General features: G+C 53.2%; 1 long non-coding RNA gene across 1 annotated transcript in view; it reads right to left on the minus strand.

The window, feature by feature from the left end:
- Positions 1–13457, minus strand: part of LOC122457089 — a 34171-nt gene extending 20714 nt beyond the window's left edge. The window contains exons 1-2 of the long non-coding RNA XR_006276412.1: positions 13403–13457; positions 12624–12690 (exon numbers count right to left, since the gene is read on the minus strand). This is a non-coding gene — a long non-coding RNA (uncharacterized LOC122457089). The remainder of the gene's footprint in view (positions 1–12623; positions 12691–13402) is intronic.
- Between the last annotated feature and the right edge of the window lie 412 nt (positions 13458–13869).

Genomic DNA, 13869 nt, shown 5'->3' on the forward strand with positions numbered 1-13869 from the left:
CAGGGCCTCCGTGGTTGCGCTTGGTGGGGAGAAGGGGTTCCTCCAAGTCCGACAACCCCCGTGTCACTTACATGGTGGGGTCTTGAACAGAGAGTGTCTAGGCTGGGACACAAGGTGAGCCACGGGGCTTGGCCAGCCCCCCTCCCCCCCCGCCCTTTGTGCCCCACCTATACCAGTGCTAAGGGTGTTAAAGTGCTCCTGGCTTGGGGTGTGGCTACACCTGCAGTGGAGCAGAGCTCCGTGAAGATGCTTCGAGCGAATCCCGCTCCCCGAGAGGCAGGAGCTGTATCAACAGGAGAAGCCCCCCCGTTGACACAGCGCTGTCCGCACCGGGAGCGTGGTTGGTGTAACTGCATCGCTATGGGGGGGCGGGAGTGTAAACTCAGGCTCAGGGACGCTGCACTGCAATTGAAGGTGTGACTGCAGTGTCAGTAGCCATCCTCTGGTAGCTTTAATCGAGCTAGTACAGGTAACAATAGCAGTGAAGGCGTGGTAGCGCGGCACCCAGAGTATGTGCCCAGCTCCCCTGGCAGCCTTGTTCTTGGGGGGCTGGGTCCATGCTGCTGTGACTTCACCTGTGCTAGCTAGTTGAAAGCTAGCCCAGGGCTGCCTACCCACACTGCACTCGCACTCACACCACCACCTGCGGTGTAGCTAGATCTCCCGGCTGGTTTGCAGTGTGCCCCAGGGGCTGGGCAGAAGGGAGCAGGCCCTGGTGGGGATCGATCCCCTTGACACCTCCGAAAGGAACCAGCATGGGGAGGCCAGCTCTGGAGAGCTGGGTGGGAAGTGACAGGATGAGACTGGCGGCTCAGGTGACTGGCTTTACCTCCTGGCTGGTTCCCACAGTGATGGGGCCTGACAGGGGAGGCCTGGCCCCTGCTGTGTTCAGAGGAGGCCGATTGGACTTTGCTCAGAGCTCAGGGAGAGGCTGTTCAGGGCAGCAGCTAAAGCAAGACCCCCTCGGAGCCCTCCCCAGGAGGGGCTGGGGAATCCACCATGCCTGAGAGGCTGCTCCTGGACAGATCAGGCCCAGTTGGCACCATGCACCCGGCTCGGGGCCCGCTCACCTACAAGTAGTGGCTGCTCGCTGGAACTCGGCAGCAAGACCTGTCCTGTTATCTTAAGTGATGAGCCCCATCCCTGCCCAGGGGAGCCTCTGTGGACTGTCTGGTCAGCTGCCTCTACACGCAGGGTTTGTGTTAAGGAAAAGTTTCAGAGTAGCAGCCGTGTTAGTCTGTATTCGCAAAAAGAAAAGGAGTACTTGTAGCACCTTAGAGACTAACAAATTTTTTAGAGCATAAGCTTTCGTGAGCTACAGCTCACTTCATCGGATGCATGTGGTGGAAAAAACAGAGGAGAGATTTATATACACACATAGAGAACATGAAACAATGGGTTTATCATACACACTGTAAGGAGAGTGATCGCTTAAGATAAGCCATCACTAGCAGCAGGGGGGGGAAAGGAGGAAAACCTTTCATGGTGACAAGCAAGGTAGGCTAATTCCTCTAAGCGATCACTCTCCTTACTGTGTGTATGATAAACCCATTGTTTCATGTTCTCTGTGTGTGTGTATATAAATCTCTCCTCTGTTTTTTCCACCAAATGCATCCGATGAAGTGAGCTGTAGCTCACGAAAGCTTATGCTCTAATAAATTTGTTAGTCTCTAAGGTGCCACAAGTACTGCTTTTCTTTTTGTTAAGGAAAAGACACACAAGCAAAGTGACACCACCCCCATAGCAATCGAGCGGCAGAACCCAGCTAGCTCACTGGGCCAACACATCCTGCTCACTCAGGAGGCCCTACCCTAGACTCTCTGGGTGATGCTGGGCAAGCCACTGCATCTCTCTGGGCCTCAATTCCCATGCATCCGATGAAGTGAGCTGTAGCTCACGAAAGCTTATGCTCTAATAAATTTGTTAGTCTCTAAGGTGCCACAAGTACTCCTTTTCTTTTTGCGAATACAGACTAACACGGCTGCTACTCTGAAACATCTGTATAATGGGGGTGCTGATTCTTCCTTTCAACGGTGCTTGTCTGTTGAGACTGTGAGCTCTTGGGGCCTGGCTGGGTCTCCACTGGCGACCCTGATCTCAGCTGAGAACTACAGGGGTCACTTGAACACACACGATAGTGCAGAACGAGCACGTGTGACAAGGAGAGTGACAAGCTAGTGACAGAGGATGTGGAAAAAGCTAATGTACTCAATGCTTTTTTTGCCTCTGTTTTCACTAACAAGGTCAGCTCCCAGACTGCTGTGCTGGGCAACACAAAATGGGGAAGAGATGGCCAGCCCTCTGTAGAGATAGAGGTGGTTAGGGACTATTTAGAAAAGCTGGACGTGCACAAGTCCATGGGGCCGGACGAATTGCATCCGAGAGTGCTGAAGGAATTGGCGGCTGTGATTGCAGAGCCCTTGGCCATTATCTTTGAAAACTCGTGGCGAACGGGGGAAGTCCCGGATGACTGGAAAAAGGCTAATGTAGTGCCCATCTTTAAAAAAGGGAAGAAGGAGGATCCTGGGAACTACAGGCCGGTCAGCCTCACCTCAGTCCCTGGAAAAATCATGGAGCAGGTCCTCAAAGAATCAATCCTGAAGCACTTAGAGGAGAGGAAAGTGATCAGGAACAGTCAGCATGGATTCACCAAGGGAAGGTCATGCCTGACTAATCTAATCGCCTTTTATGATGAGATTACTGGTTCTGTGGATGAAGGGAAAGCAGTGGATGTATTGTTTCTTGACTTTAGCAAAGCTTTTGACACGGTCTCCCACAGCATTCTTGTCAGCAAGTTAAGGAAGTATGGGCTGGATGAATGCACTATAAGGTGGGTAGAAAGCTGGCTAGATTGTCGGGCTCAACGGGTAGTGATCAATGGCTCCATGTCTAGTTGGCAGCCGGTGTCAAGTGGAGTGCCCCAGGGGTCGGTCCTGGGGCCCGTTTTGTTCAATATCTTCATAAATGATCTGGAGGATGGTGTGGATTGCACTCTCAGCAAATTTGCGGATGATACTAAACTGGGAGGAGTGGTAGATACGCTGGAGGGGAGGGATAGGATACAGAAGGACCTAGACAAATTGGAGGATTGGGCCAAAAGAAATCTAATGAGGTTCAATAAGGATAAATGCAGGGTCCTGCACTTAGGATGGAAGAATCCAATGCACCGCTACAGACTAGGGACCGAATGGCTCGGCAGCAGTTCTGCGGAAAAGGACCTAGGGGTGACAGTGGACGAGAAGCTGGATATGAGTCAGCAGTGTGCCCTTGTTGCCAAGAAGGCCAATGGCATTTTGGGTTGTATAAGTAGGGGCATAGCGAGCAGATCGAGGGACGTGATCGTTCCCCTCTATTCGACACTGGTGAGGCCTCATCTGGAGTACTGTGTCCAGTTTTGGGCCCCACACTACAGGAAGGATGTGGATAAATTGGAAAGAGTACAACGAAGGGCAACGAAAATGATTAGGGGTCTAGAGCACATGACTTATGAGGAGAGGCTGAGGGAGCTGGGATTGTTTAGTCTGCAGAAGAGAAGAATGAGGGGGGATTTGATAGCTGCTTTCAACTACCTGAAAGGGGGTTTCAAAGAGGATGGCTCTAGACTGTTCTCAATGGTAGCAGATGACAGAACGAGGAGTAATGGTCTCAAGTTGCAATGGGGGAGGTTTAGATTGGATATTAGGAAAAACTTTTTCACTAAGAGGGTGGTGAAACACTGGAATGCGTTACCTAGGGAGGTGGTAGAATCTCCTTCCTTAGAGGTTTTTAAGGTCAGGCTTGACAAAGCCCTAGCTGGGATGATTTAACTGGGACTTGGTCCTGCTTTGAGCAGGGGGTTGGACTAGATGACCTTCTGGGGTCCCTTCCAACCCTGATATTCTATGATTCTATGATTCTATGAGAGTATTGGAAACCCATCTCCCCAGTGCCATAGTGCAGGCAGATGGTTTGAAATCAGCAGTGTCCCTTTAAGGCTGGGCACTGAACCCTAAGGGGTTGCACTGGGGTAACAGTGCCATGCCAGGGTGCAATGTGCAGCACCAGCGCGCGTTCCGGCTGGGATTCGCCACATCCCCAGGAGTACAGTTGCTCGTGGAAATGGGGACCCTTGTCACAGCTCAGCCCCTCCGTGCTCCCAGAGAATCTAATCTGCAGGGCGCAGCACTTCCCTGTCGGGTTGGGCATTGGCAGCTTCCACCCCGTCCCAGTGAGAGAAACGCACCTTGGACCAGAGCGACTGAGGGGGGCACGGCCTCATCATGGTGCCAGCCAAGCCCCTGGGTCACGGAGCGAGAGTGGTGGTGCTATGGGGTGGCAGGTGCAGCTTCGGTTCCAGTCACTACTCCAGGCCTCTGGACGTGGCGGAGAGCGAACAGCATATCCGAGCGCTTCCTGATCCCAGAGCTGCTGCACTAGCCCCCCTGGGGCAGAGGGACAAAGGTTGGCCCAAGATACTGAGTGAGCAAGTGCACCTCCAGTGGAGTCCATGGACCTGCGTCTCCTCCCACCTGGGCTGCTGAGCCAGAGCTGGACCCAGCCCATTTGAGGTGTACGCGCACGCGCTGGGGGAGATTCTACCATATGCATTTGACTTCGCCATTAATTTTCTTCCTGTCCCTGGCGGCTGTTGCAGTCCCCCAGTGTCTGTGAGAAATCGGTGCCCTGCACCCTGCAGCACCGCCACCACCTGCTGTCTCGAGCAGCCATGTTGTTGGCGCAGAAATGAACAATTTCACGGTGTAGCTTATAGCTGGGCTGAGGCTCAGGTACCAGGAGCCCAAGGGCATGGAGAGGAAGATCAGCCCTTCTTGGCTTCATGGTGTCCCTCCTGCCCCTTTTGGTCATGAGGTGGGAAGGTAGGACCCTGGCTATGGGCCAGAGACTGGAAACACTGGGGCTGGAGTTTCAGCCTTTCGGCCAGGACTGTCATCAAGGGGACAAGTTATTCTGCTTAGGCTGGGGAACTGAGAGAGACCCACCCAACACTTAGGCAACCTGTGGAACTTCCTGCCACAGGATATCTTGGAGACCAAGTGTTTCACAGGGTTGCAGAAAGGTTTAGCCATTTATATTGCTCTGATGGTTCTTAGGATTTTTGTCAGACTGATGGGTAGCATTCGCTAGGATCACAAAGCTGGAAACCTTTCTGTAGCAGGGCATGCACACGCCATTGCCTGCCTGGAGGGTTCTTGCACCGGCCTTGGAGGCAGCTGGGGCTGGCCACTTTCGGAGGCAGGAGACTGGGCCGGGTTGGCGCCTGGTCTGATGGCAGTTGCTAGCTTTACTGAGTGCACGTGCTCATGGGAACAATGGGGGCAGCTTTCAGGACCCACCGAGGGGCAGACTGGTATCTCTTGTGGCACTTGGAAACCTGCACCTTGCAGGACTGGATGCAGGGGCTGTGTAGATGGCTCCAATTTGAAAGGATTCAGTGAGTGGAGATTGCAGGTGGGAGCCTCTCTGCAGCCTAAGCAATCATGTGTTTTCTGTCCCAGATTCATAGAATATTAGGGTTGGAAGGGACCTCAGGAGGTCATCTAGTCAAACCCCCTGCTCAAAGCAGGACCAATCCCCAACTAAATCAACCCAGCCAGGGCTTTGTCAAGCCGGGCCTTAAAAACCTCTAAGGAAGGAGATTCCACCACCACTCTAGGTAATGCATTCCAGTGCTTCGCCACCCTCCTAGTGAAAAAGTTTTTCCTAATATCCAACCGAAACCTCCCCCACTGCAATGTGAGACCATTACTCCTTGTTCTGTTCTCAGCGGTAGCAGATGACAGTCTAGATCCATCCTCTTTGGAACCCCCCTTTCAGGTAGTTGAAAGCAGCTATCAAATCCCCCCTCATTCTTCTCTTCTGAAGACTAAACAATCCCGGTTCCCTCAGCCTCTCCCCATAAGTCATGTATTCTAGTCCCCTAATCATTTTTGTTGCCCTCCGCTAGACGCTTTCCAATTTTTTCACATCCTTCTTGTAGCGTGAGGCCCAAAACTGGACACAGTACTCCAGATGAGGCCTCACCAATGTCGAATAGAGAGGAACGATTACGTCACTTGATCTGCTGGTAATGCCCCTGCTTATACAACCCAAAATGCTGTTTGCCTTCTTGGCAACAAGGGCACACTGTTGACTCATATCCAGCTTCTTGTCCACTGTAACCCCTAGGTCCTTTTCTTCAGAACAGCTGCAGAGCCATTCGGTCCCTAGTCTGTAGCGGTGCATGGGATTCTTCCATCCTAAGTGCAGGACTCTGCACTTGTCCTTGTTGAACCTCATCAGATTTCTTTTGGCCCAATCCTCTAATTTGTCTAGGTCCTTCTGTATCCTATCCCTACCTTCCAGTGTATCTACCTCTCTTCCCAGTTTAGTGTCATCTGCAAACTTGCTGAGGGTGCAATCCACACCATCCTCCAGATCATTAATGAAGATATTGAACAAAACCGGCCCCAGGACCGACGCTTGAGTCATGGCGGGCCCGAGATTTATTACTCCTGCACTGCCTGTACCATGCTGAGAAACAGCTGTTCCAAGTGTCTGTCCCTTGATCAAGGGGCAGGATACCGTGGGAGGAGTAGAAACTCTCACTGAGCAGCTTTGAGAGGCAGAGCTACTTTCACCAGAACCTCTCTCCCCTCCCCGCAGCCATGTCCTACAGGAGATGGAAGGACAGGACAGAGGCAGGCAGGGAAGCCCTGGTACGCTCTGCACATCAGAGAAATTGTGTTACTTTCCCAGTGGGTAAAAAGTCGGCCGTCTTGGATTCCTGAGGTTCCAGCTCCAATTTCTCAATTAGAGCTGGAATTTCTGCCTTTGCTCGCAGCGCTGGGGGGTCTGACACAGCAGGCTGGTTCCTTGTAGTGATTATGGGGACAATGAGCCGGCGGGAGCTTTGGCACATGCAGTCTGGGCACAGTCCTGCAAGGGGGAAGAAATAAGCCACCTCTGCCGGGCCCCGATGGCTCCCAGGCAGGCACCCTCCTTCTTGTCCCTGCCCATCAGGCAGAAGGAGAGCGGCTTTGCTGAGGACAGAGTGTGGAGTGCTAACCACAGGCTGTACCCGGTTCATTCCTCGTGAACCTCCACTCCTTTTGGTAGCATTGCCCCAGGGGTGAAGTCAGTGCTTTGAGTTTCTTGGAGGAAGGGTGTCCTGGAATTCAGGGCTATCCCCAGAGTAGAGCAGAAGGTCCCAGCCCAGCAAGGTATATCTATGCAGGAGGGATCATTCCTCCACTCTTGTTGCTTGTTTCAGTCAGAGTCCATTGGGCCATCAGTCGGTGCCCCAAAGGACTGGGTATCTGGAGCACTCCTAGGAAATGTCTGTTGTGTTGGGTCTGCAGGAGCCGTGGCCCCAGCCATCCCATTGCGTGGCTAGTACTGCCTTTAAATCCCAGCCAGATCAGTGGGAGGGTCTGTAATGGCTAACAGGCTGAGGAAGGCAAGCAGGCAGAGACACTGCTACCCAGGCAAGGGGCCATCTGGTATCCAGCCAGAGATACCCATCTCCCAGCCAGAGCAACCTCTGGGCACACAGAAATGCCAGGCCTCCCCTTCCGGATCAGATGCTGGGAGCCCGTGTGCGTGTGCGCCCTGGCATATCCGTGTGTGGTGTCTGTATTGCATGACTGGGACGTGGGCGGTCCTAGTGGTTAGAACTGGAGTGGTAACCAGGAATTGGAATTGAGGGGCAGAGCTGGAGCTGGAGCCAGAGCCAGGGTCAGAACCAGTTCCCTGGTGTGAGGCAAGTCTGGAGCCAAGGCAGAGGTGGGGCTGGGAACAAGCCAGCATAGGAGCTATTGCAGCCATGGGCCAATGCTTTGCGCAGCCGCTGAGCTGCTGCTGGGTCTAAGAGCCAGTCTGTTGAATCTTCCAGCCAGTCAGGCAGCCTGCCATTCGTTAGATTGCCTGGAGACTGACTCTGATGCAGGCCCTGATTCCTGACAGCATCCCCTCTTGAGGGGCATTTCCTAGGGGCCTCGGGGGTTGGTTTCTTGGGGTACTTCTGATGGAATTCTCAGTGGGTCTGGGACATGGATGTTCTCTACCAGGTCCCAAGACTGCTCGTCCGAATCATAGCCTTCCCAGTCCACCAGATGCTGGAGCCTTCCCTTAACTCTCTGCGAGTCAAGGATTTGATAGACCATGGACTGCTGTCCATGGACTGTTATGGGTGGCAGTGGCAGATTGGAGAAATTTGGGTTCTTGGTGTACAGTTTTAAAAGTGAAATGTGAAAGACTGGGTGGATCTTCAAGAACTCAGGCAGCTATAACCTGAAGGCCACTGGGTTTACCTGTTCTATGGTCTTGAAGGGGCCCAGTGTTGGTAGTCTAGTTTGGCAGATGGGTGGCTTGATTTAGGATTTGGGGCAGAGAGCCACACCTTGTTCCCTATGGCCAGATGGGGGGCACCCTGACAGCCTTGGTCTGTGTGGTGGTGGTAGGGTGACCAGATGTCCCAATTTTATAGGGACAATCCTGATTTTTGGGGTTTTTTATATATAGGCTTCTATTACCCCCCATCCCCTGTCCCGATTTTTCACACTTGCTGTCTGGTCACCCTAGGTGTTAAGTTTCTCTGACCTATGACAGGTGTTCTTTCAGGTCCTGGTGCACTGGTATAGGTGGGAGGCTAAATCTGCAGTGGCTGGTACTGGGGAACTCCTGGATAAGTCCAGATGGAAGCAGGGGAGAAAGTTTGCAAAGAAGGGGCTGTGTCAGGTTGGGGTGTGGACTGTATTGTTATATGTGAATTCGGCACAGCAGGGGATGCAGAATATCAGACTGCTGTTGATCATCCCGTTGACAGTGGCAGAAGGCTCACCACGAGATTCGAGAAATTCGTCTTTGGGGGATAGGGCCTCTGTTTTCCTGTTTCTTGTCCCTGGGTGATAGGTTATAACAAAGCTGAAGCAAGCAAAGGGACCAGCAGATCTGGCGTCGGCTAAGACATCTGGCAGTCTGTACATACTCCAGGTTCTTGTGGTCTGGCAGGACTTGAATCAGAACTCGGTTCCTTTTTGGATGTGGTACCACTCACTCCTCCAAAGCTGCCTTGATAGCCAATAGCTCCTTGTCCCAAATATTTTAGGATTTTTTCCTGCTTGGACCTTCGTAGGATATCTTGATGTAAAGTGTCCTCGTTCCCTGCAGCATAGGCATAAGCCTGATGCCCAGCATTGACTCTTCTCTACGTCAGAGAGGTGGGGCCAGGCTTGATTGACTTGTGTGGGTTCTGTTGATGAGGGGCCAGAGGTGGAGGTGTTCAGCCAGGTGGTTGACTAAACCTTCAGGCCAGGTGGGGATTCCACCTGGGCCAATTCATCTTTAGTATCATTGTTGAGACTGAATTGGAAATAACAGTGAGCGTCCTCACTCCATTTGATGAATGTGCCAAGTCTTGAAACTTTGCTGCTTATGTAGTGACTGGCCAGTGTCCCTTCTGCAACAACTGATGGACAGCTTTGGCCGCATGCTCACGGGCTGCGTCATCGGCAATCAGTGCATAGCTCTAACCAAGTCCTCAAATTGTCCTAGAAGTGGGCTTGATTTTCCCAGGAGTGTAGACCCTCAAGCCAAGGCCTTCCCAGTAACCGGGCTGATAATCAGTCCCCTTCAGCTTGGTCAGTGGGATATGACTGTGGTCATGGCAGAAATAGGAGCCAACACTTACTTAGGAACCCACAAAATTTGTCACCATTGCAGGAACTATTGAGTTGTGTGCATTGAAAAGCCATAGGAAAGAATTAATTAGGGGAAACACACTGGCTCGAATGACACTCGCTCTCTGTTGCTGAGGGCAATGCAGAAGTGGGGCGCTCTGCACAGGGAGGGGCAGAGCTGTACGGGGGACTCACCCGTCTCTGTGAGTGGGCGTTCCCAGCTGGCACTGAGAAGGCGCAGAAACCTCCACTCCATTGGGCCAGTCCACGTGCAGCAGGATAGGAGTTGTGTTGTGGAGAAGGAAGCATTACAGTCATACGGGGGTGGGGGAGCAGCCCAGTCCAGCCCAGCTCAGCTCTGCTCTGTGCAGACACCCCTCCACGGGGTCAGGACTCCCGGGAAAGATTCAGAAGCTAGCGTGAGAGATGGAGCCCTGGAGCTGGTGGGCATAGGCAGAGCAAGAACCCCTGAGGGAAATCATCCGCTGCACAAGTCCCTTGATTTCCTCCCTGGCCTATCATGATGCCCTACACAATGCAGTCCTCAGCACCTGGTGCCTGATCCTGCTCCCATGGCTAGCCTTCCACTGACTTGCGCGGAAGGAGAGGCAGACCTGGGACCAATCAAAACCAGCAGGAAGCGAGTCCAAAGACAGGTGGGGAGTCGCTCTGAAGCCATAAAGAACCCAGCTAGCCAGGTGGGGCTGGGGGAGCCCGCGGGAGTCACGAAGCTAGAGGGAGGGTGGTGTGTCCTAGATAAGGATATCGGCACCATCCGGGGCCCTTTCCCATCCACACAGTGTGTGAGCAGACAGCTTCCCCTCTCCTTCCTGCTGGGCCCCTGGCCTGTCACAGGCAGATGGCATGGATGCCTCATCCTCCCCAGGGCTGGAAACGTGGGCTCTTCTCCTGATATCCTGCAGCCTAGACTGAGTCCTCAAGTCCAGTGATGCCAGCGGTGTGTCGGACTGCCCCTCCTCCGTGCATTGTTATTGCTGACAAGGACCCCACTCCTATGGTCTGAGCTGTGGGGCTGGCCACGCACATCCCACTGCAGGGTCAGGCCTGGGCCCAACAGTTACTGGGGTACGTGGAGTATTGCTGCATGGGCGTGAGGCCAGAGCCATGGGTGTCGTTCTGTACTTGGTGTTTTCAAGGGCCAGTGCAGAGAAATTATACTGCCCCTGGCTGCCTGCTCCCTGCTGCCCCAGAGCAAACACTAACACCGCCAGTGCTCCCTGCCAGTGCAGTAGCCCACTGCCAAACCATGGCCTTGGCTTTCTTTGTTCCCTGAGGGCGTGTGTGGGGGGGGGATCCCATTCCAGATCAGTCATCGTTCATTCCCTTTCCCTATCAATCACTCTCTCCCTCTTGCAGGTTAAGTGGATCCCTGAGCAAAATATCCCAAGTATCCTGTCGCCCCGGTTCACAATGCAGTGTGCAGTTACTGTGCTGACTGGTCAGCTGGGGGGATTGAGTTTCAGATTGTTCCGCTGGCCCCAGGCCAGGCAAAGCAAAGCTGGGTGTTGTTGTGAAGGGCAAGCAGCTGCCTTTGGGTTTGCAAGACCCTCTTAGCTCTGACTGGTGAAAATATTATATTAGGCCCCAGTAAAGAGCAGGAGGCAGATAGGGGGCCTTTCAACTGCAGGGAGGATAAATACATCTGCAGGAAAGCTCCTTGACCAGGCCCAGATGGATTCCTCATTAGCTACCCCTCTTGGGCAGGAGTTCGTGGCTGTGCACAGGCTGGCCTGGAGCACGTGTTCCCCTGTTTTGATGAGGGATTTTGTGCCACATCAGCATATCCGTGCATCTGTACGTCATGGAGCTTGTCACACCGTGGAAGATCCCAGTGCTCTGCTGAGAGGGAAATGCCTGAGCTGTGCCAAAGGATGTCGCTCAGCTCCGCTCATTACAGTGGGAAAGGAACCGGGAATTGGCCCCGTCTGTCCCTGGGGAACTCCACCACGTTTATGGGGATGGCCCAGTGTGTTGGGGCGCCAGGCCCTGGGGATTTCCAGTACTTCCTTTCGGGTCTCAGGGGACAGCCCACCCTGTCCAGCCTATGTCTGTGCTCAGGGCTCAGGCCTGCATTCTTGTAGCTGTTTTTCTTCGGTCACTTACAGCATTGCCAACTCTCGCCATTTTAATGTGAGTTTCTTGATACTTGGTGCATCTCTTAAAGCCCCAGCTCCTGGAATCCTGGCACTCGGAGGAAGCCTTGCCTTTCGTTTCTTTTTTTAAAGGAAGTTCCCAGCCCTGCTGACTGTGGAGAAAAGCTTGAAAACGTCCCCCCGCCCCAAACCAGAAAGCAAATAGCGGGAACCCCAGACTTCTTGTTTCAAAGATCTCCTGAGCTCTAAGCCGATCTCGTGATGTCGGCGGCCATGATAGCGAGCACTGGGTGTTGGCAGCATGGCACAGGCGGGGTCAAGGGCAGCTTTGGACCTGCCCCTCCTGGGAGTGGTGGCGTCCCTCTGCATCCCTTCCTGGGTGTAACAGCTCCCACTAACCTGCTCCTTACTGGAATATGCTCAGGCCCACCAAAGGCCAAACGGCACTATGTCAGGGCAAAGCATGGCAATGTGGGGTCGTTGCTCCCTTGGACAGGGCCTTGCTGAGGAGGGAGCATCACTGCACTGTACTGTACTGTACTGCGTTCCAGTACAATTCAGAGCCAGCCTTTGAGCCCGGTTTGTCTGCACCGAGGTCTTGGTGTTGGGCATGGGGAGCTGTCTGCACTGCTGGGAGAGCAGCCTGGAACTGGCCTGACAGATGCAGCTCATTGGCTGCGTGCCCTCATGCAATGAGGTGCTGTAGGTCAAGTTTAGATTAATTTTGCCGCCTGCAACTCTTGGGCAATGCACTTTATGAGCTTTATGCTCCAAGGGCTGAGTTACCATTGATTGCAGTTGAGAGCTTTGATATCTTAAAAAGGGGCAATTAATTATATAGGCAATTACTTACCATCCAGCACTAACCCAGGAGGGAGTCCCTTCCAGTGTCCATGCAGAGGTCTATTCAGTCAGTAACACTGAAGTGGGAGAAACTTTGGTTTATAACCTACCCTGAGAAATAACTAGAGAAGCAGAGTGAGGAAGAGGCTGCAGTGAGGAGGGGATGGAGGGGAAGAAGGGATTAGAGATGTGAGAGGAGAAATAAAAGGGTGAACTCCAGCTGTTTGGTGCACTTTGCATCTGGACGTGAGTGCGTGTGAATGAGAAGTGTTTGTCACAACTGGTGAGAAACACAGGGCCAGATCCTCAATGTCTGTGAACTAGGCCATAGTGCACGCACATCCTCTGATGATCCTCTTCCCCCCCTTGCCAATGCCCCTTAATTTTGACTTTTAGCATCCCCTACTAGTCCTGTCCTGCCTTCTCCTCCCAGTCTGCCAGTGACCCTCAATCCTCAACCAGCCAGGGGAAAAGTGAGTCCCAAGCTCTTTTCACTTGTGACTTAAGTAGCAAAAGGTTAGTGTGCAAAACAAGATCCCCCCGCCCTCCGGGTATCAACAAGGGTGTGATAAGATTTCCACATGGTCCAGAGTAGGTTCTGGACCAGCTGGCGGCTGTGTACTGACGGTGCTGACATGCAGTGTGCTCTGAGCTGGGACTAACCGAGCACAAGCTTGGGTGGCAGAGTGGCTGTAATGCTGTGGATGTCCTTACAGGCCAGCCCCGTCAGTGATAGGCAGAAAGTTGCTCAGTGAAAGCATCTTCAAAGTGAAAAGGACAGGCACTTACCTTAACAGTGCCATGGGGAGCTGTGTGGTTTATGGTGGGAAGGAGTCCAGAGTTGTGTCTGCAAGTTCTGAACAGCTGCAGATTTATTTATAATGCCGAGCATAGTGTGTGAGTCTGCAGATAAACACACGGGAGGGAATAACGCAAACAACAACATTGATAACAGGCTTCTTCTGCTAGAGGATCTCACTGAGCTGCAGCTATCGCCAGCCACCAGTGATGGGCCAGCAGCCAGACACCCACTCCCTCCTGCTCCCCGCGGGCCCGCTTTGTACCTGGCATTGGCAGAGCACTGCTACAGCCAGGATGCAGGTCTGGGCTCTGATGAGGCAGGCGCTTCCGGGCCTGCCAGGGCATTGCGACGCATCCAGCAACCCACCATGGCATTCAGGTGGCGTCAAAGGTGCTGAGTTGCCACTGTGTCATGGGCCTTTCGTTAGCTCCCTTGTTCTTCTGGGACCCGAGTG

The sequence above is a fragment of the Dermochelys coriacea genome, chromosome 18, assembly GCF_009764565.3.
Source record: "Dermochelys coriacea isolate rDerCor1 chromosome 18, rDerCor1.pri.v4, whole genome shotgun sequence".
In the NCBI taxonomy this organism is placed as follows: domain Eukaryota; kingdom Metazoa; phylum Chordata; order Testudines; family Dermochelyidae; genus Dermochelys; species Dermochelys coriacea.